Source organism: Sciurus carolinensis, chromosome 7 (genome assembly GCF_902686445.1).
Source record: "Sciurus carolinensis chromosome 7, mSciCar1.2, whole genome shotgun sequence".
NCBI lineage: Eukaryota > Metazoa > Chordata > Mammalia > Rodentia > Sciuridae > Sciurus > Sciurus carolinensis.
This window is the reverse complement of record NC_062219.1, coordinates 32,141,603-32,158,965: the sequence shown is the minus strand read 5'-3', so window position 1 is coordinate 32,158,965 and position 17,363 is coordinate 32,141,603.

Sequence of the window (17,363 nt, the reverse complement as noted above, 5' to 3'; positions counted from 1 at the left end):
ATTTTATAAATAAAATGTTTCTTATTAATAATTAGCAATCAATTCAAGAAAGCACTGACTGATATTGATTGCCTTTTTTCTTCAAAGATCACCAATTTTACTTTGCAATATTATCTATATGAAATACAAATCAGAAATTATAAATTTAATAGTTGATTTTCAATAGATGTATACCATAAGCCAGAAGTAAGTGGACCTTGTGAGATCTCTTAAGTGAACTAGCATATTTAATCTTGTAAAAGTTTTTATCCTTTAAGATCAACATTCATATTTTAAAACATTAGCAAATGTTAATTGGCTAAATAGTCTGTAGTTTTGGTCAATGAAGTTTTACCATTAAAAAAAAAAGAGTGAAATTTTATTTCAGTAGTGTCTTGTAACTTGCTATTTTTCATTTAACACTGTATCATGGATGTTTTTCCTTGTTAGTGTGTACTTCTTAATCACATTTTAGACTATTTAAACTTCTGTCTGTCTGCAAGAAGCATGAGTTTTGAAGACTTATTCCAGGGTTTCAAATCAGATCGAAAATCTTTATTACAGAATATATACTTTATAGCCAGTGAGGTCAGTGCAGAGTAGCATTTTTTAAATATACTTTTATAGATTGTCAGCTGAGATTACTGATTTAATTTTTTTATTTTATTTTTTTATTATTTTTTTGGTACCAGGGAATCGACCTCAGGGGCAGTTGATCACTGAGCCACATCCCCATTCCACTCCCATTCCCCACCTTTTTTTTTTTTTTTTTTGGAGACTTGCTAAGATGCAAAAGGGCTCATGAGGCTGGCTATGAACTTGAGATCCTCCTGTCTTGGTCCCCCTGTGCCACTACTGAATTTATTTAAATTTTTCATAGTGCTAGGGTTTGAACACTGGGCCTCCTGGAAATTCTAGGCAAACGCTGTACCTCTGAATTACATCCCTAGTCCCTACTACACTTATTTTATATTCAACTGAAAATCAAAACTCTACAACATACTCCTACAGGGAAAGGTTTTGATCTGTAATAGTGGATTGTATGTTTTTGTTAAGAATTTTTCTTTCACTGTTGAGAATATACCTGGTGCTATTTGAAGAAAAAAGTTTCCAGAGAAATATCATTCTGGAAAATGGGCCTAATTTGGACTATCAAGGCAAGCAGTGTTCTTTGGAGGTTGTGATCTCAATATAGTTGCTTCATGGCAGCATGTACTATGTTCTGTGCCATAGCACCAGTGCCTAGAACAGTGTTGGATGAACCAGTGCTCTCGTCTTTTTGATGAGATGAGTATGTTTGACATGTTTATTTGTTTCTGGCCTTTCTTCTTAGGCTTAGACTCCTCAGCCTCTTTTGACCTTTTATTTTCTCATGTTCCTTCTCTGGCAACAGAAGTGAATCTTTAAGGTTGGGCCTCTTTCAGACTAGCATGGTGCCAAGCTGTCTCAACTTCTCTTCTCTGCAACTCCACTCTAGGGAGCAGGGCAGAGAAACTTATCCTATCACAATATGGGGTACATGGCTCTAAGAGTCTGAAAAAATAATTTTAAAAGCCATTTTGAGACCTGGGAATAGTAAAAAGCACGTGAATTCAGGGAAACTATTTTTACACTGCAATAATTCCTTTTTGAAGCCTATTTATTGAGACATATGCCAACAGCATAGTATTGTACGAGTGATGTGAATTAAACATTACACAAATGTAGTATTTGTCTTTTTATTTTCCTTCTCTCAACTCAATCACCCCTCACTAAAATTTACAAACGGATATAAAAATCCTGTTTGTACCTGGTTGGCTTGTTAGAGAAATACTGAGTAAAATGCCTGTGATATTTCACAGTGCTGCCACCAGGTTAAAAGGAACAAAATGCACATAAAAATGAATAAATATGAGATCCATAAGGGGAAAATAAAATATTAACCTACAAAATGGTATAAATGTAAAACCCTGTCTTCTCTTTTAGATGTGATGTTGGATAAACTTGGTGAATTCTGGGGGTCAGCAGATGTTTCACTAAATGGGTGTGTGTTGTGTCTTGCTGGGAGGTACTTGCCACACTTGAGCCATAAAGTGATGCAGTTGACCATTATTTCAGGAGGGAATATACATATAATGTTTAAGAAGAAATTAAAGACTTTTCTACTCCCCCCAAAGTTGCATTTGAAATGAAATCATTCAATAAAAATATGCTCTAATTTTTTGTCATGTAGAGGCTAGAAAATTGTACTGTAAAATAAACAATGAAAATGATAATATGAGAAGACATTAAAGTGTGAAAGCAGAATTCAGAGCCCCTTGTGGAGAAGAAATGATACGTATTAAATCTTTTAGATTTTTTAACAGCTTGACTAAGGCATCGAAAGCACTTTTTAATGCCGTTTCTTGCTGCCTAGTGCCATCTCATGAAGCACATCTCAGAGCATCTTGGGTTGTTACACTGCTGCCATCTGTGCGTGCTGGGAATGGATGGTAGCACAGGTATCAGTTTAACATTCAGTCACAGTTTGAAACTGTTCTGTTGGGTTGTAGCAAAAATGGGACAAGAAATGAGGTGGTCTTCAAAGAAACTCCTTTGTTGTAAAACTGCTGAGTTATTTCTCTGTCAAAGCAACAGGACACAACAGGACCTTTGATGAACCAGAAACTTGCCTGATGAATGAATCCAGTACCCTCTAGCCTAACAACAATTTTGAAATAAGGGTTCAAAGTTTATTTGTAGACAATGAAGGATATTAAAAGCAAGCAATATTTCTGTGGGGAAGAAAAGAGAGAAGCTGGGTAAGGATGGAGAAAACAAAAGGAGAGAGGGACAGTAGGAGGGGAAAAAAGAAAGAAGAAATATTCAGGTCATTATAAATTAGTACAAAGAAATTCTTTTGTTTTTAAATTCACTCTATTTCTTAAAAGATAAATGATGACATCTATTGATATCGTAACTCAGTTGAAAATAAGCATTAATAAATGGAATATTATCTGACCTACTCTACTTTTACTGCTTTGAGTAGAACTCTAATAGTTGTTTTCTGTGGTGATCACAGATATTCTTAAGTAGCATTTTATCAAAGTGAAAATTGCTTATAATAAATAATTGCCAGTCCACAGATTTATACTTATTGTGCTAAAAATTTTTCTTAAGGTAGCCAAATAAAATATGTTATCCTACCTGTGCATTTTAACTCTGTACTCCTGGTAAGGCACTCAGATTTGGAAATTATGGACAGAAATGGGTAAGGTAATGGATATAATTAGTTTGATTAAGTCTATAAAGTATACATAGATCAAAACTTCTCATTGTATCTCATAAACATATATAATTATTGCTTGTCAATTAAAAAGCTAGTTTGGATGAGAAATGCAAACATTAAGAAAAATGGTACATTTAATATTTATGTTACTTTACCTAAGTTGGAAAACAATCAAGAAAAAATCCTTTTAACATGGAAATAACGTTAAGTAAAAACAAACTCCCATAGAACTGAGTGGTATAACTTTGAAACTCTCAGTTTAGTCTTGTTAAATGATTCTGGAATTCTTGATTCTTTGATTTCTGTCTTGATGCCTTGATAACAAGAGTTAAGTAGTTATGCCAGAAAGGATACTTTTTAATTATTTTATTTAACTATCTTAGGAATTCCCAAATTGCTTCATGTTTGATTTCAGTGTGTTGAATAAAGTTTACTAGGAAGGGAATTTTGTTACTATGGGCTTCATTTAAAATTAACCATTTAAGTGCCAGATAGGGGCACAGTGGTGCATGCCTGTAGTCCCAGAGACTCAGAGGGCTCAGGCAGGAGGAATGCAAGTTTGAGGCCAGCCTCAGTAATTAAGTGAGACACTGTCTCAAAATAAAAAAATAAAAAGGGCTGGGGGTGTAGCACAGTAGTAGAACACCCTGGGTTTAATCTTCAGTACTTGAAAAAATAAAGATTAACCATTTGTGGTGTTTGAAAAAAAATATATATATATTACCTATCATAATTACCTCTTGAAGTTAGCTATTGCTAAATGATCTAAAATATAGGCAATTAAAGTAAACTATAATAGTATGCTTTATAATGACATAAGTGGTATTCTTTAATATTGTCACCTACATAAACATGAATGGTAATTGTGGTCAGTTACTTTCCTGAATGTCAATAGTTACCTTGCCTCTATTATCACCATTGGTTGTGTTATTTTCTAGAAGTAATTTTGTGGCCTGACAAAATGTGACCTTCCTGTTTCTGGAAAACACGCTGTCTCTTGCCTAGAAAGAATTTAGGCCTAATGTGATAATATTTTCCCATTGCAGACTCTACCTGTAGTTAGAATCAGTTTTTAAGATGGAAGAGTCCTTAGAAATGATCAACTTTGGATCATTTTCCAATTGAGAAGACAGAGCCCAAATCTCAGGGCATTCCCCAAGAAGTCTTTGAACAAGTGGGCATACTGACCGATTATAGGATTTGTCATTTTGTTGAAGATTACAATATTCTGTATTGTAGAAGGATTATGTTTTGTCAACTCATGTTTATGCCAGTAAAGAATATCAGGGATGAAAACTATAAATATGCTATAAATACACCAGTACTTTTTAGTGCCTGAAAAAACAAGCTAACACTGTCCTTATGTTTATATTGTAAAAGGTAATGATTGAAATTTAGGTAATAGCAGAACAATATTCAGAAAAAAATCAGAACTGCCAATTTAGTATTTATATTAAGACTAAATCTTCTCTAAAACCACTTCTATTTAAAAATTATTAAATTTAAAAATTACTATGACATTATCATTTTGTATAAATTTTTTAAAAAATTTCTTTCCATTCTCTTGGAGGGTAATTTCATTACCTTCTATGCAGTGAACAGGAGATGGCAGCATTACTTCAGCAGTTCAGGAAAGAGGCGCAACTCAGTCCCTTTTTTTAAAAAAGAGAAGACTGGGAACTGGTGGAGAGCAGAGTTGTAGCAGCAGGTGCTACTGTGTGTGGACATAGGAATGTGTGTTTCCTATGTACGGTACACAGGAAACAAATGTGAAGTAAAACTGTCTAATGCCTCTGAATGCTGCAAATTTTTACGCATATTTTCCAGAGTAATAGTCCTTTCCCTGTAAAAATGAAATGGGTCAGATGTTGAGATTTTTATGGGATTTAGAAAGCTGTGCATGTGTAACAAAGAGGTTGGTTTTACAGTTGTAGGATTTTTAATCTTTTTTTTTATGGAGTAGTAATTTTTTTAAGAACACTACTCACTCGTCTTTGTTTTTTTTTCATAGATGTCTAAGTAGATATTAATAATAAATAAGGAACCTGGATTTCATGTCAATAAAAATACATATATAAATATAAACTACTCGTAGGCATTTGCTGCAACTATCAATGCAGGAGAGAAAATAATATACTAGTAAATCCATAGGTTTCAAGACTTCAGCTCCTTTGTAGGATCCAATTTGATACCTCTTCTTATAGAGGCAGCATCTAAGGAACACAGGTCTGTAATGTGCAAACTGGATATACTTTTTCTGAAATACATTTAAAGTATATCTATGAATAAATGTATGTGTTTCTTGTTTGCAGAAAACTTATAATCTTTCTTAGCCTTTTTTCAGGATGTTTAACCAGCTATTAGAAGAGTACCTGGAAAATAAAAATTAAGAAGAGGAGAAAATGAAGACCTAAATAGAAGGGGTTTTAATGCCTATGTTTACCTTTTCTTAATGAAGGAGTCAAAGGGTTATTTTGAATTGAAGAGTTGCATTCCAACCTTTGTCTTCATTTTAAAATTCTGTGTTCTTAGAAGTCTGATTTGGACAATATTTCTCTGAACCCTACCTTTAAACCATGGATTTCTGTATATCATTTTAATTAACCTTTGAGCTTTAATTTCCTCATGTCTGAATATAATCTTCTTTGGGTAATAATTGCTTCTTAAAATTCTATTTTGAGAAATAACCTTTCTATAATGGCATACATTTGACTTGTGTGTACTAAACAGAATATTTTATTAATATGCTAACTCTTTTTCCATTAAAATTTGAGGCTATCAAATACATAAATATAGCTTTTATGGTTTCACCAGAGACCCAAAGGTGAACCTGAAATTTAGTATACTATTTGGCAGCTTATATCACTGGCAGGGTTACTATATCAGAAATAATGAGCTGAGTGTGAGTTTGAATAAATGAAAACCATGGATGTTTAATCATAATACAGTCAGAGATTTACTCTGGGCTCCACAAATAGCGGGGAATGCATATCTGAGCTTAAAAACTATTACACCTTTCTTTTTCTTTGATAATTGTGAACATAGACACTGTTAACAATTTCCATCTCTTTTGATAAACTAAAAACTTTAAGTAGAATATTTGACATATTTTTGGTGTACTTGTAGAGCTAACCACGGGGCACCACACTGGTTACTAAAGGGAACTACGGTATCCATATCAGTCCATTTGAAAAGTGGTAACTTGGAGAGGGCAGTGCAATGACTCTATCTTCTGTGTGTCTATCTATATTGTGTTTGTTGAACACACATTGCTTTAATCTTCAGGGGACTTAGATGTAAATCCTGACTTTGCCATTTGGTTATTGTGAGGGCAGCAGAGAAGTGATTTAGCTTGTGTGAATCTCAATTCTTTTTCTATAAAATAGGAATAATACTTGTCTTAATGTTTTTGTGACGATTAAGTGAGACGATGTATATAAAGTGCTTATTCCAGTGTCTGGAACATAAATAGTGGTGATTATTACAATGATAGAGGATTATCACAGCAGATTTAAATACATATTATATATACACATATATTATTTTAAAGAATGCAGTTGGATTACTTTTCCTTTACACAACCCTACTCTACATAAAGATAGTTTTAAGATCTGCTAAAACTCAGATATTCCCTAAGGAATAGGTTATAACTTTTAGTTACACAGTGCCTGAGACAATATATTTGTGTAACCTTCTCAGAAAAGTTTTATAAATAGCTTTCATAGGCCATGGACTTTATTAGGGTCCTGGTCCTAAGGGGTCCATAGAAGCTGGTCTAAAGATTTTTTAGAAAGATTATAGAAAACTGTTCTGCCCCATGGGAGGTTATGTCTGTTCAGATTCCTGCTCTTGGCTTCTGCTCTCAGCTGTGGCTGTATGCCTCTGGAGATAGCATGCTTGTTAAGGGCATTGGCTGTGGCCCTTTAGAGCCACTGTTGTTCTGAACAGCATTTTCCAAATAGAACATGTGTTTTTGTATACTATTTGCACACTGAGTACTTAACACAATGTTTTACTTTTTAATTCAGTAGATTATTTTTGTTACTTAAGAAACAAAATGGTTTAAGAATTTCATTTAAATATTTCTGAAGTCTAGACTTTCTGCCTTCCAAGTTCTTTGATGTTGGGTTCTTTGGTTTTATCTCAATTGTCATTTAAGTCTGAGCAATGAAGTTGGGATAATCTTGTCTTTTATTCTTGTTTTTCTCCCTCTGCTCTTTCTTACCTTCTCTGGTTCTGTCTTTGTTCATTAGGCTGCATATTTGATGAAGAGTTTCTTAAGGGCAAGGCATTCTTCTTTTTTCTGTGTCTTTCCCAATAGCTAATTTTTTCTTTTTTTTTTTAATTTTGGTTCTGGGGATTGAACTCAGGAATGCCTTACCACTGAGCTACATCCCCAGTCCTTATTATTTCTTATTTTGAGACAAAGTCTTGTTAAGTTGCTGAGGCTGACCTGGAACTTGTGATCCTCCTGCTTTGACTGTAATATAGGTATGTGCCACTGTGCCCACTCTAATATGATGTTAATATCAGTTTTGTACAAAAGGTGCTTAAAAATGAGGAACTGATTATCAACTGTGGTCATATTTCAATTTTTGGGGATGCCAGATAAAATTTGCACTACTATGTATAATTAGACTAAACTGGGGGCTCTTCATTCTGGAAAGATGATAACTGATCTCTGTTATCATCATGATAAGTTCTTTGTTAGGGACTATAATAATTTAAGTCATTACAATAATTTGTTCATGTTCCAATATGCAAGCATTATGCATACTTGCAAATATAACTACAACATCAATCTACACACATTCAGAAAACCGGCTGGCTTTAAATACTGTGTGGGTTCTCTGAATGTCCAGCTTGCTCCCTCCATCACAGGTGAATGTCAACTTTTCTCCCCAAAATTCCTCTACAACTGTAGGACTTGTAGGTATAATTGATTCTCAAATCCAGTGGCGAAATCATGAGATCATGAATAATCAGAGAGATCGTGAATAAGACAGACTGATAAAAGTCTTTTCCCTGTTATAATTTAGGCTAATCCATGAAAGAATTAAATAAAATATGTACTTTTTTAAGTACATATTGAAAAGATAACATATTACTCCAATGGTTGGTATGGGCTGAAAGAGGAAGCTCTTGATAAATGTCGAGGTAAGATATAGAATGAATAATTAAGGGGAGCTGCATATTTTGAGTGCGTTTGTAAACTTTTAGTTAATGGCCGTGCTGCACTTTTGGGATCTTTGTCAAGAATGAGCCATTCTACTGAACTGGTGGGTTCCCAGCTTTGACAGTAGAACAGCTATGCTAGAACATAGAACTAGAACAGCTCTCAGGAGCTTTAAAGAACAGAATGATAACTGATCTCTGTTATCATCATGATAAGTTCTTTGTTAGGGACTATAATAATTTAAGTCATCACAATAATTTGTTCATGTTCCAATATGCAAGCATTATGCATACTTGCAAATATAACTACAACATCAATCTACACAATTTAAGAACAGTTTCGATTTTATAATTATTATGTCTTTGTCTCCAATACCCTTCATCGTTCTTTCCTAAGGATACTCCTATCCAGATTAATACTATTGTATTGTCCATTCTGCACCACATAGCTAAACACCTTTGCAGAGAAGCATATGACCAAGCCAACTCGTTTCGTGTCAAATATATAAGTTTGTGAAGAGGTTAGAAATAGTGCTAGCAACCTTGGTAGGTACTTTCTTAATGTTTCTATTTTTTTCTCAATGAAATCAGGAAGTAAGATCATCAGCTAGAATCAGGATGAGAGAGGGAGAATGGAGTTTTGAGTTGAGAGGAGACTTTCAGGAGAGTGACAGGGTGAACAGACAAGCATGTGATACTACATCCTTTTACCATTACTTCACCTGTGTTATGAAAATAGTTCCACAGAGAAGACATCTGTGGAGGATTAATGAGAGGGCACTTATGCAGCCAGAGGAACTCAAAATAAACAGAAGGAAAAATAAATAAATAAACCTGAGATGCCACTGGATTTGAGAATCAATTATACCTACAAGTCCTACAGTTGTAGAGGAATTTTGGGGAGAAAAGTTGACATTTACCTGTGATGGAGGGAGCAAGCTGGACATTCAGAGAACCCACACAGTATTTAAAGCCAGCCAGTTTTCTGAATGTGTGTAGATTGATGTTGTAGTTATATTTGCAAGTATGCATAATGCTTGCATATTGGAACATGAACAAATTATTGTAATGACTTAACTTATTATAGTCCCTAACAAAGAACTTTGTATATTGAAACTTGAGGGAATGAATAAAAACTTATCTATGGGAAAATTCACACTAACTACCAGCATATTAATAAAATGACCCTTTTGTTCTCAGTGTAATGCTTTGTCTATTTAACTGACTATTGTTTTGATTGGTTCTATTAATTGATAACAGTATTCATTAAACCTAACACGGAGATATCTTGAACAGCTGTTTAATTCACTAAAAGTTAATTGGTAGAATTCCAAATAACTTTTGGATCTAACCCTAAAAGAATTATAGAAAAATTGACTAATTTGTTAGCCGTTAATATGTAGCTATTATGACTTGTGCCTGTAAACATACAAATCAGATGCTCATGTTCTCAAATTACTGCTTCTTTCTAATTTGGATCCTGATAGTTTCCTTGGCCACTTTACCTAAACAAAAATGTAGATACAGAGCAGGGAAAATCCAATGCCTCTGTTGGATGAACAGGTACCAAATGTAGTCCCAGGTGAAGGATCTCTACCATTATCTTCATGTGTTGATGAATTTGATATTAAAGAATTTGGTTTTAAGTTGAATTATTAGAATTTCATCAATGACTATAGGTGCTTTAAAAGCTAATTTTGTGTAATTTGTAGTTATTGAGTAAGAGGAAAAATAAGAGACTTTTGGAAAATATAATAGACTCATGTAAATTTAGGTACAATTTCTGACTTGAGATGAAAAAATGGGCCCCTGTAGAATTTTCTACATACTGTATACTAAAGATCTTCAATCTGACACTTCACACATAATCTCTGACACAGAATTTGTTCTATTCTTTTTTTTTAATTGATAAAAAGTATTTGGTGTGGAATAAAGGAGCTCTCACAAATATTTTGTCTGACTTACAGTGTTTTGGGCTGTGATATTATTCCTGATTAGAATACTTCACTGCTGAAGTCTTTAAAAAAATTAGTTGAATTCTCAAAGGAGAAGGTGCCACAGCTCTATCTTAAGCTCTTTGTTCAGATTTATTATTTCAGCCTCCAAAATGTGTTTTCTTTAATGTGATAGTGTGATAAACACAAGAAGTTGTGCACAGCATAAAACATTTGGAAATGCTTCTGCTCTGTGCTTGTACATTAGAAAGTTTGCTTTCTCTGTAAAGGTATTTCTGATTCACACTCCATTGTCCCATGAGTCCCTGAAAGAAGAGCATGAAATTTGTGGGAATTCTGCTTTTTAACCAGACTATCATGGCAGACAACTTTTTACTTTTGTCTAGTAAGAGCTCTAAACCTCTCTCCCATTTTGTGTGCATGAGCATCAAATTTTCTTTTGAATATTTATGTTTCGTTAATTCATAGTACATAAACTTGGCAGTCAAATGTCATATTAATACTGAATTTTCCATGCTCTTTCATTCTTTCTGACCATTCCTAATCATCTCCTTCCCTTAAGAGCTTTGTGGTAGTGAACCTCTAAAATACAGTACAATTACCAAGACAGTCTCTACCACTAAGACCCTCTACCACTAAGACAGTCTACCCTCTTGTACTCTATATCTGCCCTTCACAGCATGGGAGTACCAGTAACCATTGGGACTCTTGAGTACTTAGAGTGGGGCAGGTCCAAACAGATACGCCATAAGGTTAAACATACCCTTTCAAGACTTAGCTTGAGTTAAAACCATGTAGGATAGCTCATTAATAATTTTTATATTGATTGCATATTGAAATAATAGTATTTGGGGCTTATTGGTTTAAATAAAATATATAATTTATAATTAAGAAATTAAAACATTAATAATTTTTGTTTTCTTTTTAAAATGATGCTGCTAGAAAATGTGGCTCACATTGGTGGCTCACATTATGTTTTGATTAGGCAGCACTGTTCAATATCAGACATTTTCAAACCTAGGTATCTGTCAGATGCCTCTAAAATTCCTCTCAACCCACCCCATTTCTTGGACCTTGTTCTAAACCTACTAAATCAGACTGCTGGATGTGAATTTTAGAAATGCTTCTCTGTGTGTGTGTGTGTTTTAGTTTTTTTACAAAGTTCTCTGGGTGATTTTGAAATAGTCAGCTATTAGAGCAACTTTTTTATTTTTTTATTTTTATTTTTTATTTTTAACATACTGCAAAATAAATGGATGGAATTTGAGAATATCATGCTAAGTGAAATAAGCCAATTCCCAAAAACTAAAGGCCAAATGTTTTCCCTGATAAGTGGAAGATGATATATAATGGGGGTGGGGGGTGGACAGTGAGAGAAGAATGAAGGAACTTTAGATTGTGTAGAGGGAAATGAGAGGGAGGTGGGTATGAAAAATGGTGGAATAAGATAGACATCATTACCCTATGTACATGTATGATTACATGAATGGTATGAATCTATATTGTGTACAACCATAGAAACAAAATGATGTATCCCATTTGTGTACAATGAGTCAAAATGCAGTCTGTAAAAAATTTTAAAAAATTAAAAATAAAAGAAATTTCATAGACTGGATAATCGATAAAGAACAGACATTAATTTCCCATAGTACTTGAGAATAAGAAGTCTAAAATCAAGCTGCCAGCATCTGCTGAGGTCTGTTTTCTGCTTTCAAAATCCTACCTTGACAATCCTGAGCAGAAAGAGTGAAGCAGGAGGTATCACAATACCAGACCTTATACTATACTGTAGAGTAATAGTAACAAAAAACGGCATGGTATTGGCACCAAAATAGGCAGGCAGACCAGTGGTACAGAATAGAAGACACAGACAAACCCACAAAAATACAGTTAGAACAACTTTTGAGAACTCCTACCCTATCCTGTCTTTTTTTGCTACCTTATAAACTTTTTTCCCCTGGATCCCCCCAAAATACTCTTGTAGGTGACTAAATACTGTTGTGGATAAATTATACAAAAACAAGCCCCCACCTGCTTGCTAAAGTAACTCCCTTTCCTTAACTTATTTAAATTCATTAAAAAAAAACTTTTAACACATTTTTTAAATTGGCAAGTCAAATTGTATATATTTATAGTGTAAAGCATGATATTTTGATATATGTGTACATTGTGGAATGGCTAGATCAAGCTAATCAATAAATGCATTTCCTCACATATTTGTGTGTGTGGTGAGAACACTTAAAATCTACTCTCAGATATTTTCAAGTACAAAATATAGTTAACTACATTTACCATGATGTACGATAGATCTCTTGAACTTATTCCCATCTATCTAACTGAGATGCATCCATTGATCAACATTTTTCTATTTAAATTTAAAACTCTTTTAAGAAAGGGTGTAATGACTTAGGGTATGGTATTTCTCTTATCTGATTCAAATGGGACCAGCAATCCTCATTTGCCTTTTAAAACTCCATTTGAAGGTCAGGAGGGATTATACATTCATATGTCAAACAGTTTATTTTAACTTAAAAATACATATGACTCTTTCATTATTAGTCTTTTGATGTAGTCAGGGTGTTTTCTTGACATACTGGTCTGCTAACTGGAGTTTTGCATTACTTTCTTCATAAGCAACATCTAAAGTGCATGCTTTGTAATTTCCACTGTAGTTTCTTTAAAATGTGGAAAGATCTTAAAGTTCTTATGAGGCATTCTAAGTGTAGTATTTTCTAGATTATTATGATTTTCCCCCTCTAACCTTCTATAGTTTTGTCATTCAATTTGGCAGAAATCATTTTTCTACATATCTTTTCAAAGCATCTAACTTAGTTTCCCAGAGAGGTAGCTTTTTGATTTCACTTTTATTTCATAGCTTTACATATTGCTTATTAAATTACAAAAATCCAGTAACAATTATAATGGTCATAACAGATTTGAGAATAATTTATTTGACTTTTGTGAAGCATAAATTTCAACTGGCAGGAGCAATATCGTACAGGCCTTCTAAGACGCAGTCTGTTGTTTAGGGCATTTAGAATGTCACAGGTATCGGTCTTTATATTTAACAGAGGGAATGGATAGCAAGGTGAATTAATCTGGTAATCAGTTTATTGAAGGTCATTTAGGGAAACTCTGCTATAAAAATTAATAACATAGTAAGCGTAACTAATATTTCTTGAACACTTACTATGTGCCACACATAGATACTGTATACATAATATCTCACATTTGACTTACAAACATACTTTGACTCACAGTTTATAATTAGTTTCATTTTATGCTTGAGGAAATTGAGGTTTCCAGAGGTTAAGTCACTTAAGGTCAGACAACTTTTGTTCAGTTATAAAATTAAAACCCAGGCCAGTCTTATCCCAGAATCCAGGATCAGCTATTAGCTTCGAAAGCCTAACCTTGAGGACAGGGTTCATGTTGTCCCTTGCTGGAGATCTCCCTTGGCCTGACATTGATCTATGGAGCTGGGTCAAGGGCATGGACTCTGCAAAGCAAGTAATCACCATAACAAATAACTTGCATGTGTGTCCTAGTTGAGTGAACAACTCTATCAGTCATTTTAGAATGCGATGAAGCATCAATGTAATTAATATAGTTAACATCTTAAATTAATGAACAGATTATTGGGAGGCAGTCTTCACTAAGAATATTATATGAGCTTGCTAGATTCCAGGCTTAAGGAGATAAATAAATTCTTACCCTTCTCTCTGAATACTCTATCCTGGGATGTTGAAACCAGGTATTTATCATGCTGTCTCCTTTGTGGTGCTTTTGCTTGGTGTGATGAATGTGGCTTCCGGGCAAGGCTCTTTTACCCCAGCCTTGAGCCAAAGACCCTTTAGCTCAAAGAAAAATAAATTGACTTCGGAAGGAAAAAACCTGCTGTCAACCTTTTAATCTTCCCATTTCCATCTTTTCTTTCTTTCTTTTTTTTCCTAAGGTATTATGCATACTTTGGTCTTCAGAGGTCCATTGTTCATTTCTAGAAGAAAATCAGGTGACCCAGATGTGCACTTAGAGTGCCTTTTATATACTTTGTCACACCATGTGTATGTGTACATATATATATGAGATAATTAATCACTCCTGAATCAATCCTCTAGAAAACGGCCCCAGGCTCTCTGTGCCTCCACCGCAATTTTCCTGCTGCAGGAAAGCTGGGTGGGTAGCTCTGTGGAGGTGTCATTTGGTAATAAAATATTTTTCCAAGAAGTTTACCAATGAACTATGAAATACTTACAATTTATACCTATTTTCATGCCTTTGAAAGTGAATAATGGCATTTACTTTCTTTGAAGTAAAATTATTTCCAAAGAAGTCAGTCTGCTTATTTGGTGGTTGTAGATTTTCTGAGACTTTACTTTTAAACCTTCCACATTTGAAATACTTTTTTTTCCTAATGATAATTTTGATACGAGTGGTTTTTAAAAAATCAAGCTGTGTAGCTTTTCTCTTGCATTGGAAAGAGCAATAAAGATTATTCTGTGAAGTTATCATTGCATAAAGATTTGCTTCTAAGGAGGGGAGAAACTTTTTAAGATCTTTAAGTTAGTTGGACTTAGATTGGGTAACCTATGTCATTTGAAATTACAAATTTCAGCTTGCCAGAAAATAAACCATTGCCATGAGAAATTCCAAAGGAAACAGGAATATTTAAATTTTTCTTCTATGAAGACTCCTTCTCAGTGTCTGGAGAAAATGTTAAATGTGAATTTCATTTAATTTTTTTTTTTAAAGTAAGTTTCATGGTTAAATAAGTTTCACAGTGGGAAAAGATTCTCTTGATTTTTTTGCCCTAGAAGATCTGCATTTTGATTGGAAATCAAATGAGTACCAAGAGGGTGGGAACATAGACATGCCTTTACAGATAGACAAACTCAAATTATTACTCAAATTTGAGTAATGGTTTACATATGCCTTGTAAATAAACATTGTTTATGTAGGAGGCCAATGGTTCTCAAACTGTGGTTCCCAGAGCAACAGTATCAGTATAATTATATGTATCAACTTGACTGAGCCATGAGGTGCCCCCATATTTGGTTAAGCATTATTCTGGGTGTATCTGTGAGGGTGTTTCTGAATGAAATTAACATTTTTATCAGTAGATTGAATAAAAGATTGACCTTCTCAGTGTGGATGGGCCTTATCCAGTCTGTTAGAGGGCAGAAGAGAACACAAAAGTGGAGTGAGGGAGAAACTGTTCCTCTTCCAGATGATCTTTGATCTAGGACATTGGTTTTCTCATGCCTTCAGTCTTGGACTAGAATTTATACCATTAGTCTTTCTGTTCTCAGGTCCTCAAACCCTAGATATTTGTATATTTCAGCTGCCATAATCATGCAAACCAATTATTTACAATAAATCTCTCTTTTTGTCCCTCTTTTTTATGGATAAAGGGATATGTACTATTGGGGTCCCCCCATGGGGAACCCTAATACACTAATATCATCTGTTGTACCTTAGAAAGGTAAATTCTCAAATCTTATTTTAGCCTTAAAAACTTGGGGAATGGGATTCAGCAATTTGAATTCTGACAATCCCTCTAAGTAATTCTATAATGTTTTGAATTACTGTCATATACACAATTATTTTAGTTGAAAAGAAATTTTACCATCATCACAAAGAATCAATCTTCAACCTCATCACAAAGAATCAAGGCTCAGAGGGGTTTCATGATTTCTCTAAGGAATTAGTTGTTTCAAGTTGCAAGGAACAAAGTCTATAGTAAACATTTAGATAATGGAAGTTTATTGTAAGGATGTATAGGGTATCACTGATTCCAAGTCTTTAGACTCTTACCGTTATGCATACTCAGGCATCTCTTTTCGGTTGTTTCTGTTATTTCTAATTTTCAACTGATGACACCTTCTCTCCTTTGGCCTCATGGCTTCTGTTTACTTGCATCTTTTATTACCTCAGTCCTTTTGCTTAATGTCCCTTCTCACCATGGATAGTTTTGTCTTCTTTTTTTTTTTTTTTTTTTCAGTTTCTGCATCTGTTCATAGCCTGTGTCTACTCTGTGTATTCCTATGTAAAGTTTGGAAGAACAAGGTTTTGGCATAAAATATGGAGTTTCCTTTATAGGCAGAAATCTGATGGCAGAACTTCTTATTCATTCACTCCACAGCAATTTATTGAGACTTTGGGTCTTCTATTATTTTCAACTTTTTTAGGTATAGTGAAGAAGATACACAAAATATTCACATATCCATGACTCTTAAATTCTAGTTGGAGAGATGGACAGGAAATAGACAGAGTAAATATTTACAGATCCACCATATCTTATCTGTGATTCTGAAATTCAAAAGCTCTTTGAACTGAAAAGTATTTCCTGACTCATTTGGCAGTAAATGTGACCCGACATGAACTCATCTGGCAGTAAAATTTGACCTGAAGAAAGGTGAAGCTATTTGTAGACTTTATCCCACTTAGTAGAAATTTCGATGCACGACTCTGAAGAAGTATTAATGTTTGGTCATGGAGAGCTGTCACAGACCCTGACTGGAGTATACCATGAAGTTTTATAAAAATTTCTAAATTGAATTCTGAAACACCAGTGGCCCTAAGGATTTTGGTTTTGGGGATGTGGACCTGTCACAGAATGTCAGGGAGCTGTAATGCGATAAAGAAAAATTAAACAGGGAAAGAGTACAGAAAAAACGGAAAAGCTTTATAGATCCCAAACATGCAGCATTGAGTTTTTCTCAGCATGCATGTAACCCTGGAACAGTCACTAACACTAACACGTAAGGATGAAGAAACACAGCAGTCTAATACAAAGGGACTTTTGCAAAAAAAAAAAATCTTTCAAAAGGAACTTAAATTCTTCTAATCAATCCCCACCATGTAATTCCTTAAATGCAATGAAAAAATTTAAAAGTATAGTCTGATACAGAATATTAATGCTTTTAAAGCATGAAAAATCCGAAGAAATAGATTTAAACAGAGGGAGTTTATGCCCTCTTATAATGAGGCATAAATATGTGTTTAGA